Here is a 12,391-nt window from a genome sequence, read left to right as displayed (position 1 = left end):
GGCTGAAGGACTGTCCTGTCCCTGGGGCAGATGAGGTTTTCTGGAGGGCCCGAGTTAGACTTTCCCAGAGCAGCAGCTTGCACTGGAAGTCTCTTGTCTGTTCTCTTTCGTTCCCTCCAGCTCTCTGGCAGAGCGTGGTCTCTGCTTAATTCCAACGTCTCCCTCCCCCTCTTGTCAGTACTCACCAGGAGAGACGGGTATAGCTTGGGCGGTTCGGGTGGAACGGGATCCTGGAAGTGTTGGCCAGAGGCTTCTGTCACCGGGATCGGAGCCTGCCCAAACAGCGGCTCTACGAACTCCGGGAAAGCTGGCGGAGGAGCAGCGGCTGTTGCAGAAACTTCACCTGGCCCTGGATCGGGCATTAAGGAGGCCTCCGGTCCTGGTGAAGCACTGGGAGGCAGGCGTGTCATTATCCAGCATGGGGGAGGGGCCAGGTCATCCCCGTCCAAATCCTGTAGAATTTCCTTTTTTATCATCAGTCAATTTTTGTGCCATTAATATTTTTCCCTTTCCCTTCTGGATACAGAACCTTGTCCAAGTAGGAGGGTCTCAAGCTAACGCTAGCCATGAGTCAATAGATGGATATTGATCCAGGTGTCCCGGCTCTCCTGTGACTACTGTGTAGATTGCTTCCACTATTTTTAAGTTCACGGTGTTCTCTGGTGGCCATCCTGCTCCCATAGGGGGCCATTCGACCTCACAGAGTATGTGGAGGCAGTTAGGCTTCATCTTCACCCCATAGTCTCCTCCTAAGCCCTTCTTAAAATTTTTAATCATGCACTCCGATACAGTTGCCTTAGATTCACTTCCCCCCATCTTGCTTACCTTCTCAGACCTTCTTCTACTTTTTCTTTTCCTTCTGTCTATGAAGTTCTCAGTACCCTATGTACTTCTGATATTTCCACTCAGTGACACTTAAATTGCCATTCTGCCTCCTTCCTAATTGGGGTGAGAAGAGCCTTACCTGCCATATCCCAGAGGGAGAAGGGGGATCAGCGTGTCTTCACCTGCTGGTCAGCACAGCTGAACCGGAACATCACATGGTCCGAGACTGTTTCTCCCTTAAAGTCCATTCTGCCTTGGTGGGCTTGATCAGGTGCAGATGAAAACACAGATGGGTTAAATATCTCATGTCCCAGGCCATCTCCGGAAAAGCCAATTCATACTCACTTCTGTTTCCCCCTCCTTCTAGCCTAACAATTCCGGGGGGGTCAAGAATTTCACAGCAGACGGGACACCTCCTGGGGGAGGGCAGAATACAAGCATACAAGGACCAGTTTCCTATCCTAAAAATCCCCTGGCGATCGCTTGGTAATAATTTTCCCCGAGATGGCGTGGACACACCTCCTAAAGGTCCTTCACAAATTTCCTTCCTAAACCCCAGCACGCTCGTCGACCTGTGTACCAAGCAATCGCCACCTGCCTATTCCAGGCTCCTGTGGGTCCCCGCTCCTTCTGGTCCCTCCCAGGGGGGTGATCAGGCCCCCTCTTCCACCCTACTGGGTGGGCTCCTCCTCACCTGAGCGCTCAGTTCCCTGCTGCCGTCCACTACCTGCCAAAGCGAAGAAACCGGGCTTTGAAAGGCTGAATTCTTCCAGAGGGGCGAGGCGCCTTCCCCCCTCTAGGAAATTCAAGTCCCAAAGCCTCGGGGTGGCCTCAAATGAGACCTGTCTCCTCAAAGTGAGGAGTTTCCCGGCCAATGCACCAAATGTTATAGCCACGCTTTCCGGGAAACAGACTCACTCAGAAGGACAATGCAGATAGTGGAGTGCAGTTTATTACACCGGCGGGCCCAAGGCAGAGTCTCCTCTTAGCCAAGGACCCCGTCCCGCATTTGTGAAAATCTTTTATACCCCATGCGTACGTGTCTAAACCCACCACTTGCCCCATGTGTACGTGTCTTAACACACCACTTGCCCCATGTGTACGTGTCTTAACACACCACTTGCCCCATGTGTACGTGTCTTAACAGTCAATAGTCAATAAGCCCGCAGTTACATTCCAACCAGTTAATAATCGATAAGCCTGTGATTACATCTTGACAGATACGAAAAAAAGTTTATGACCTGTCCGGAGACAGGTGTGATTACGGTATGCTTCCTCTTAGGCAATGAGTAGCCTGGATGTGATCTTCAGGATTCCTCTGTCTGGAAGGGGGTCTTATCCTTCCATTGTCGTCCTCACAGGCACTAAGCAGAGAGTTCAGAGTCCACTGGAGAGGCAGTCGAGCACAGCCAGCACGGACAGGCCTGAGATGGAGTTCAGGCCCTATGAATTTTCCTCTTTGCAGGTATTCCCATCTCTTGAAGAATTTTCCACAGTTTGTTGTGATCCACACAGTCAAAGGCTTTGGTGTAGTCAATAAAGCAGAAGTAAATGTTTTTCTGGAACACCCTTGCTTTTTCTATGATCCAACAGATGTTGGCAATTTGAACTCTGGTTCCTCTGCCTTATCTAAAACCAGCTTGAACATCTGGAAGTTCACGGTTCATGTACTGTTGAAGCCTGGCTTGGAGGATTTTGAGCATTACTTTACTAGTGTGTGAGATGAGTGCAACTGTGCAGTAGTTTGAGCATTCTTTGGCATTGCCTTTCTTTGGGATTGGAATGAAAACTGACCTTTTCCAGTCCTGTGGCCACTGTTGAGTTTTCCAAATTTGCTGACATATTGAGTGCAGCACTTTCACAGCATCATCTTTTATGATTTGAAACAGCTCAATTGGAATTCCATCACCTCCACTAGTTTTGTTCATAGTGATGCTTCCTAAGGCCCAGTCGACTTCACACTCCAGGATGTCTGGCTCTAGGTGAGTGATCACACCATCATGGTTATCTGCGTCATGAAGATCTTTTTTGTATAGTTCTTCTGTGTATTCTTGCCACGTCTTCTTAATATCTTCTGCTTGTGTTAGGTCCATACCATTTCTGTCCTTTATTGTGCCCATCTTTGCATGAAATGTTCACTTCGTATCTCTAATTTTCTTGAAGAGATCTCTAGCCTTTCCCATTCTATTGTTTTCCTCTATTTGTTTGCATTGATCACTGAGGAAGGCTTTCTTATTTCTCCTTGCTATTCTTTGGAACTCTGCATTCAAATGGGTATATGTTTCCTTTTCTCCTTTGCCTTTAGGCGCTCTTCTTTTGACAGCTATTTGTAAGGCCTCCTCGGACAACCATTTTGCTTTTTTGCATTTCCTTTTTTCTTGGGGATGGTCTTGATCAGTGCCTCCGGGACAATGTCATGAACCTCCGTCCATAGTTCTCTAGGCACTCTGTCCATCAGATCTAATCCCTTGAATCTATATGTCTTGAATCTATTTAACTTCTATGCAGAGTACATTATGCAAAATGCCGGATTGGAAAAAGCACAAACTGGGATCAAGATTGCCGAGAGACATATGAATAACCTCACATATCCAGATGACACCACTCTTACGGCAGAAAGCGAAGAACTAAAGAGCCTCTTTATTAAAGTGAAAGAGGAGAGTGAAAAAGCTTGCTTAAAACTCAACATTCAAAAAATGAAGATCATGGCATCTGGTCCGATGACTTCATGATAAATAGATGGGGAAACGATGGAAACTGTGATAGTTTATTTTCTTGGGCTCCAAAATCACTGCAGATGGTGACTGAAGCCATGAAATTAAAAGATGCTTGCTCCTTGGAAGAAAAGCTAGGACAAACCTAGACAGCATATTAAAAAGCAGAGACATTACTTTGCTGACAAAGGTCCATCTAGTCAAAGCTGTGATTTTTCTAGTAGTCATGTATGGTTGTGAGAGTTGGACTATAAAGAAAGCTGAGTGCTGAAGAATTGCTGCTTTTGAACTGTGGTGCTGGAGAAGACTCTTGAGAGCCCCTTGGACTGCAAGGAGTTCAAACCAGTCAATCCTAAAGGAAATCATTCCTGAATATTCATTGGAAGGACTGATTCTGAAGATGAAATTCCAATACTTTGGCCACCTGATGTGAAGCACTGACTCATTGGAAAAGACCCTGATGCTGGGAAATATCAAAGGCAGGAGAAGGAGAGGATGAGATGTTTGGATGGCATCACCGACTCAATGGACATGAATTTGAGCAACTCTGGGAGTTGGTGATGGACAGGGAGGCCTGGTGTGCTCCTTCCGTGGGGTCACAAGCAGTTGAATACGACTGAGCTACTGAACTGAACTCAACTCAACTGGTGTAGCTACTATTGAGCATAAATCCCAGAACCACAGGAGAACCTTCAAAGCCCTGTGTCCAGAACATCCTTTCACTGCCCCAAGAGTTAACTAGTATCTTGAGTTTCATATTCATTTCTCTCTTGATTTTTTGACAATTTCCACCTAAAGAATATATTATTTCACTTTTTTTTAAAGCTTTCATATTAATGCTGATTTGTATTCATCAGGGTCCAGCAAGACACAGATGGCACACTCAAAACAGGTGGATTCAAAGATGGTTTTTGCACAGACTGTTTGTGAAGATGTAGGAGAAGGGAACCCCGAGGGGCCATCCTGCACTCAAGCTGGGCTTCACCAAGTCAACATGGTTACCACAAGGAGCGGTGCAAGGTGAGGAAGGAGTTCCTTTCCGGAGGTTACCTCGAGGGCAGAGCCAGGCCTAGGGACACAGGCAGCCTTGTGAGGAGGCAGCCAGGGGTGCAGGTATGTTGTCTCAGTGTCTCCTCTCCTTCCCACATCCTGTTGGGTCTTTTCCTGTAGAATTTCTGGAGGCAAAACGCACAGGAGGATGAGTTGCAGAGCCAGAAACAAAAACCAGGAGAGAAGGTGAGCGAGCCGGCTGAGGGGTGTCGTGGAAGAGTCCAGCACATGTGGATTCTCCTGCAACCTGCTTTTTCAGTTAATACCATCTTTTTGGGATTCATCAATGTTTATGTGTTTAATTGCAGTTCATTCAGTTTTGCTGTTGTTTTTTATATTCCACTGTGGGAATGGATTACAGTTAATTTACTGTTTTCCTGATGATGGCAACTTTCCAATGTTTTAATATCTTGATGTTGATATAAACATTCTTGTCAATGTTTTTTGATGTCTATGTACAAAAATCTCTCCAGAGAATATACTTACAGTAGAATTACAATACGAGTTACAGTACTAGGACAAATGGTCAAATTTGCCAGATGATGTCATATTGTTCTCAAAGTAGTTTCATCAATTAATACTTCTACTGGCAGTATATGAGTTCCTTGGCCACACAATATTTTCAAACTTGAAAAGTTTTGTTCATCTGATGGGCATACAAGATTTATCTCATTGTGGTTTTAATTTGCATTTCCCCAATTACTAATGTGGTTGAACATATTTTCATATTTTATTGGTCATTTATGTTTCCTCTGTTGTGAAGCATCTCTTTTAAGGGTTTTTTTTTTTTTGCCCTTTTCCCCACTGTATTTTTGCCTTTCTCTTATTGATTACATTTGGATACTAACTCTGTGTCAATTATTTCTGACAATTTCCTTTTTCCAACTTGCAGTTGGTTTAAAAATATACGTTTATGTCCTTTTTAAAGTTAAGTTCCTTGAACTTATTTACAAAACAGAAATAGCATCATAGATATAAAAATAAATGGTTACCAGGGGAAAAGGGAGGGTAGGGATAATTTGGGAGCCTGGGATTGACATATACAGACAACTACAGATACAATAGATGACTAACCAGGACCTACTGTAGCACAGGGAGTCTTCTCAGTACCTTGTAATGGCCTGTGTGGGCAGGAATCTAAAAATGAGTGGGTATATGTATATGTATAACTGGTTCACTTTGCAGTACACCTGAGACTAACACACCACTGTGAATCAACTATACTCCAATAACACTTAACAAATAAATTTCCTAATTTTTAGTGTAGTTAATATTATCAAGTTTCTTTTTATACCTTGCGCTTTTAAAAAAGAAATTGTGCTAAAATGTATAAAATTTACCATTTTAAAGTGTACAACTCAGTGGCATTAAGTTTCTTCACGTTTTTGTGCAACCGTCACCACCATCCATCCCCGTTTGTGCTTTTCCTTAATGACTTAAGAAATTCTTTGCTACATCAAGAACATCTATGTATTTGTTCTGAACTCTTATTTTTGCAGCTCAGAGTCATCATTAAATTATCTGGAATTGATTTTTGTGGACAGGAGGAGGTAGGAAGTAGAATTTCTTCCATAACCAACTGTTCCAGCACCACTGAGTACCACCCATCTTTTCTCCACTGAGTTGTACACTGGACCTGTCAGATACCAGGCTTCTTTATAACTGTGGGCCCATTTCTGGGCTCTCTGTTCTGTTTGAGTGGCTGAATTGTCTATTTCTATACCAATACCACATTGTCTTAAACACTAACTCTTCCATCTGCCTAAACTGTTATTCTCCTAAAGATAACATGACTAAATCCCTCTTTTTCTTTTGGTTTCTCCTTTGTGATCATATTCTACGCTAATCTTTCCTGTCTACCCTTTCTAAAATTTCAGTGCCTCCTCCAAAAAGTTAATGTCCTCTTCCTCTGCTCTGTTTCCAGCTCAGCAGCTCTTATTTAACAGAGTCACGTGAACAGTTTTCTTGTTTATTCTCTCTCTTTCCCACTAGACTATAGCATTTATGAGGGCAGGAGTTTTGGTGGTTTCATCACTCTTGTATCCCCAGCAGTGAAAACACTGCCTGGTACTCAGCAGAGGCTCTATTAGTATTTCTGAAACAAATCACGTAATGTTGATATGTGGAAGGTGACCCTCCCTCTCTGTACTTCCTTTTTATTTTTGATCTTTCTTTTAGGTGGAATTTTTAAAAGTTTATTTCTAATTGGAGGATAATTGGTTTACAATATTGTGTGGGTTTCTGCTATGCAACAAGCTAGATCAGCCAGTAAGTATACATATGTCCCCTCCCTACTGAATCGCCCCCCAGCCTCCACCCCATCCCACCCCTCTAGGTGGTCACAGAACACCGGGGTGAACTCCCCGAGCCTGTACTGCAAATCCCCACCGGCAGTCTATTTTACATCCCCACCACTAGCATGTGCGCTCAGTCATGTCAGACTCCTTGCAACCCCATGGACGGTAGCCCACCAGGCTCCTCTGTGCGATTTTCCAGCAAGTAAGCTGGAGTGGGTTGCCACTTCCTACTCCAGAGGATATTCTCGACCCAAGAATCGAACCCCAGGCTCTGTGGTCTCCTACACTGGCAAGCGGATTCCTTGCCACTGTGCCACCCGGGAAGCACATTTCACACATGGGAGTGTAAATGTGTCAGTGCTACTCTCTCAGCTCATCCCACCCTCTCCTTCCCCTGCTATGTCCAAAGTCTCTTCTCTGTGTCTGCATCTCTATTCCTGCCCTACAAATAGGCTCATCAGCACCATTTTTAGATTCCATATATACGTATTAGTATACAAAATTTGTTTTTCTCTTTCTGACTGACTTTATTCTGTATGACAGGCTCCAGGTTCATCCACTTAGAACTGACTCAAATGCATTTCTTTTTATGACTGAGTAATATTACCTTGTATATATGTACCATAACTTCTTTATCCATTTATCTGTCGATGGATATCTCGGTTGCTTCCATGTCCTTGGGCTTCCCTGATGGCTTAGATGGTAAAGAATCTGCATGCAATGCAGGGGACCCAGGTTCAATCCCTGGGTCAGGAAGATCACCTGGAGAAGGAAATGGCTACCCACTCCAGTATTCTTGTCTGGAGAGTTCCATGGCAGAGGAGACTGGTGGGCCACAGTCCATGGGATTGCAAAGAGTCAGACAATACTGAGTGACTAATACTTTCACTTTCCATGTTCTAGCTATGGTAAATAGTGCTTCTGTGAACATTGGGATGCATGTGTCCTTTTCAGTTATGGTTTTCTCTGGGTATATGCTCAATAGTAGGATTGCTGGGTCATATGGTAGTTTCACTCCTATTTTTTTTTTTTTTTTTAATATGGAACGCTTCACGAATTTGCATGTCATCCTTGCGCAGGGGCCATGCTAATCTTCTCTGTATCGTTCCAATTTTAGTATATGTGCTGCCGAAGCGAGCACATCACTCCTAGTTTTTTAAGGAATCTCCATACCGTTCTCCATAGTGGCTGTATCAGTTTACATTCTCACCAACAGTGCAAGAGGGTTCCCTTTTCTCCACACCCTCTCTGGCATTTACTGTTCATAGATTTTTTGATGGTGGCCATTCTGACTGGTGTGAGGTGATACCTCATTGTAGTTTTGATTTGCATTTCTCTAATAATGAGTGATGTTGAGCATCTTTTTGTGTGTTTGTTGGACATCTGTATGTCTTTTCTGGAGAAATGCTTGTTTAGGTCTTCCTCCCACTTTTTGATTGGGTTGTTTGTTTTCCTGGTATTGAGTTGCATGAGCTGCTTGTATAAGATTAATTCTTTGTCAGTTTCATTTGCAATTATTTTCTCCCATTCTGAGGGTTGTCTTTTCATCTGGTTTATAGTTTCCTTTGCTGAGCAAAAACTTTTAAGTTTAATTAGGTCCCATTGTTTATTTTTGTTCATATTTCCATTACTCTAGGAAGTGGATCAAAGAGGATCTTGCTGTGATTTATGTCAAAGAGCATTTGCCCGTGTTTTCCTCTAAAAGTTTTCTAGTTTCTGGACTTACATTGAGGTCTTTAACCCATTTTGAGTTTATCTTTGTGTATGATGTTAGGAAGTGTTCTAATTTCATTCTTTTACACATAGCTGTCCAGTTTTCCCAGCACCACTTTATTGAAGAGGCTGTCTTTTCTCCATTGTATTATTCCTGCCTCCTTTGTCAGACATAAGGTGCCTATAGGTCTGTGGGTTTATCTCTGGGCTTCCTATCCTGTTCTGAAGATCTATGTTTCTGTTTTTGTGCCAGGACCATACTATCTTGATGGCTATAGCTTTGTAGTATAGTCTGAAGTCAGGAAGGTTGATTCCTCTAACTCCAGTTTTCTTTCTCCAGATTGCTTTGGCTTTATATAGTCTTTTGTGTTTCCTCACAAATTGTGAATTTTTTTGCTCTAGTTCTGTGACAAATGCCATTGGTAATTTCATAAGGATTATATTGAATCTACAGAATGCTTTGTGTGTTATAATATAGTCATTTTCAGAATGTTGACTCTTCCAATCCAAGAACATAATCTGTCTCTCCATCTATTTGTGTCATCTTTAATTGCTTTCATCAGTGTCTTATAATTTGTGTACAAGTATTTTATTTCCTTCAGTTCAGTTCAGTTCAGTCACTCAGTTGTGTCTGACTCTTTGCAACCCCATGAACCGTAGCGTGCCAGGCCTCGCTGTCCATCAACAACTCCCGGAGTTTACTCAAACTCATGTCCATTGAGTCGGTGATGCCATCCAACCATCTCACCCTCTGTCATCCCCTTCTCCTCCTACCTTCAATCTTTCCCAGCATCAGGGTCTTTTCAAATGAGTCAGCTCTTTGCATGAGGTGGCCAAAATATTGGAGTTTCAGCTTCATCATCAGTCCTTCCAACGAACACCCAGGACTGATCTCCTTTGGGATGGACTGGTTGGATCTCCTTGCAGTCCAAGGGACTCTCAAGAGTCTTCTCCAATACCACAGTTCAAAAGCATCAATTCTTCTGCACTCAGCTTTCTTTATAGTCCAACCCTCACATCCATACATGACTACTGGAAAAATCATAGCCTTGACTAGACGGACCTTTGTTGACAAAGTAATGTCTCTGATTTTTAATATGCTGTCTAGGTTGGTCATAACTTTCTTTCCAAGGAGTAAGCATGTTTTAATTTCATGGCTGCAATCACCACCTGTAGTGATTTTGGAACCCCCCAAAATAAAGTCAGCCACTGTTTCCAGTGTTTCCCCATCTATTTGCCATGAAGTGATGGGACCAGATGCCATGATCTTAGTTTTCTGAATGTTGAGCTTTAAGCCAACTTTTTCACTCTCCTCTTTCACTTTCATCAAGAGGCTCTTCAGTTCTTCTTCACTTTCTGCCATAAGGGTGGTGTCATCTGCATATCTCTGGATATGGATGGATGGATTTCTCCCACCAATCCTTAGATAGGTTTATTCCTAGGTATTTTATTCTTTTTGTTGCAGTGGTGAATGGGATTGTTTTCCTAATTTCTCTTTCTGATTTTTCATTGTTAGTGTATAGGTATACCAGAAATTTCTACGTATTAATTTTGTATCTTGCAACTTTGCTAAATTCACTGATTAGCTCTAGTAATTTTCTGATAGCATCTTTAGGGTTTTCTATGTCACCTGAAGGAGTAAGAGTTTTACTTTTCCTATCTGGATTACTTTTATTTCTTTTTCTTCTCTGATTGCTGTGGCTAGGACTTCCAAAACTATGTTGAATAATAGTGGTGAGAATGGGCACCCTTTTCTTGTTCCTGATCTGAGAGGAAATGCTTTCACCATTGAGAATAATGTCTGCTGTGGATTTGTCATATATGGCCTTTATTATGTTGAGCTAGGTTCCTTCTATGCCCATTTTCTGGAGATTTTTTTTTTTTTAACCACAGATGGGTGTTGAATTTTGTCAAAAGTCTTTCTGCATCTATTGAGATTATTGGATGGTTTTTATCTTTCAGTTTGTTTATATGGTGCATAACATTGATTGATTTGCATATATCAAAGAATCCTTGCATCCCTGGAGTAAACCATACTTAATCATGGTGTATGACCCTTTTACTGTGTTTTCAATTCTCTTTGCTAGTATTTTGTTCAGGATTTTTGCATTGTACTTTCTTTTAAGATATGCTTTCTTTTCAGTTCTCTTGCTTCTTGATGTTGACTAATAAAAGCAATCTGAAAAAAAGGAAGAAATGAGGTTTTAGGTTTCTTCCCAGAGGTAAGCTGTGAGATGGGAAGGATGGCAGAATCAGGGTGGAAAGGGTAGGGTGACATGCTGCTCTGCCTTGGCAGCTGAGATACATGAAAATGACAGAGCTGGACCTCACACCCTGTGCCTGACTAAGTGAGCATCAGCTTTCATGGGTCACCTATCCTGCTGGGAACACCTCCTGTTCTGCTGCTTTCCATGCAAGAGGGGCTGGAAGGACCCAGTGTTTACAGTGTCCTCACTGGGTAAAGAGTTACCAGGCCTTCAGTTTTTAGGACAACACACTCTGCACAGGGTAAAAATGAAACCTCTTTGATTTACAAAGCATGGTGACTAAAATCTCAGCTCTAAGTGTGACATACGACAGGACTGAAGTCCTGGAACTGGAGTTGCCCGAGGGTGGAAGCTCCGTGGGACAGTCTGTTGGCAGCTGGGTAATGCCCAGGGCAGGCACTGAATTAAGCAGTGATGATTCATGGAAATTCCATTAGAGAAGGTACTCTGTGCTTTATTACAGACTAAACTGGGGTAGCCAAGTCATTCTGGAAGGAATGTGTACAAAGTTTTCAGATGAGGACTTGAAGTTTTATAGATTGGAATTCCATTTGATTCAAAACATCTGTTGAAAATTCAGCTGAAACCATCACTTTTTTTTCATTTATCTCTCATATTTTACATCAGCTCAGGACAGTAAATATTTGTTGAGAGCCCACTGAGTGCCAGTCACCAGGGTTATAAAGATGAATGACACAGTGGTCCCTGTTTTTGAGATGGTTATGGTTTGGTATAAGTAAAAGTTATACATTTATATGTGTTTTCCTTTCCCTGACTTTGAGGTTGAGATCTGTAATTTATATGCACCTTGGTTGCCAGAGCTAAGCATTGGATAAATCCACTTTGTTGGTGAAATAAACACAGGAGGAACTCACAGTGATTTACCAGATACAGCGAACTGAAATGTATCATTATTGTGCATTATTGGTCCTGTAATACATAGGTTCCTAATGTAATGGCCAAAAACACTGTTCACAGTGAAATGGTGATCAAAACTCTGGCATGGGAAGGCAATAAAGATGCTAAAATAGGTGGAAAGAACACAGGCTATTCTGTACTCCGAAGCTTAAAGTAGGTCTTTAATATAATAAAAAGGCAGTTCTTATGTGACATGTTTAACTTTAAGGTTTGTATATTTTTCCAGCTCTATCTTTGTATCTCTACTTGAAGAGATGATTAGTCTTTCCCATTCTATTGTTTTCCTCTATTTCATTGCATCGATCAGTGAGGAAGGCTCTCTTATCTCTCCTTGCTATTATAGAGATACCAAGGGAACATTTCATGCAAAGATGGGCATAATAAAGGACAGAAATGGTATGGACCTAATAGAAGCAGAAGATATTAAGAAGAGGTGGCAAGAATACACAGAAGAACTGTACAAAAAAGATCTTCTTGATCCAGATAATCACGATGGTGTGATCACTCACCTAGAGCCAGACATCCTGGAATGTGAAGTCAAGTGGTCCTTAAGAAGTATCACTCCGAACAAAGGTAGTGGAGGTGATGTATCTCCAGTTGAGCTATT

General features: G+C 42.3%; 1 long non-coding RNA gene and 1 other non-coding gene across 2 annotated transcripts; one reads left to right on the top strand and one right to left on the bottom strand.

The window, feature by feature from the left end:
- Positions 1 to 2,754: 2,754 nt before the first annotated feature.
- Positions 2,755 to 5,195, top strand: LOC122429781. Its single transcript, XR_006266136.1, has 3 exons — positions 2,755 to 2,807; positions 4,397 to 4,559; positions 4,710 to 5,195. It is a non-coding gene; the product is annotated as an uncharacterized LOC122429781 (long non-coding RNA).
- Positions 5,196 to 7,920: 2,725 nt separating this feature from the next.
- On the bottom strand, positions 7,921 to 8,027 carry LOC122430239. Its single transcript, XR_006266312.1, has one exon. It is a non-coding gene; the product is annotated as a U6 spliceosomal RNA (small nuclear RNA).
- Positions 8,028 to 12,391: the final 4,364 nt, after the last annotated feature.

The sequence above is a fragment of the Cervus canadensis genome, chromosome 28, assembly GCF_019320065.1.
Source record: "Cervus canadensis isolate Bull #8, Minnesota chromosome 28, ASM1932006v1, whole genome shotgun sequence".
NCBI lineage: Eukaryota > Metazoa > Chordata > Mammalia > Artiodactyla > Cervidae > Cervus > Cervus canadensis.
The sequence above is the reverse complement of the archived record's forward strand: the minus strand, read 5'-3'. Positions and strand labels throughout refer to the sequence as shown.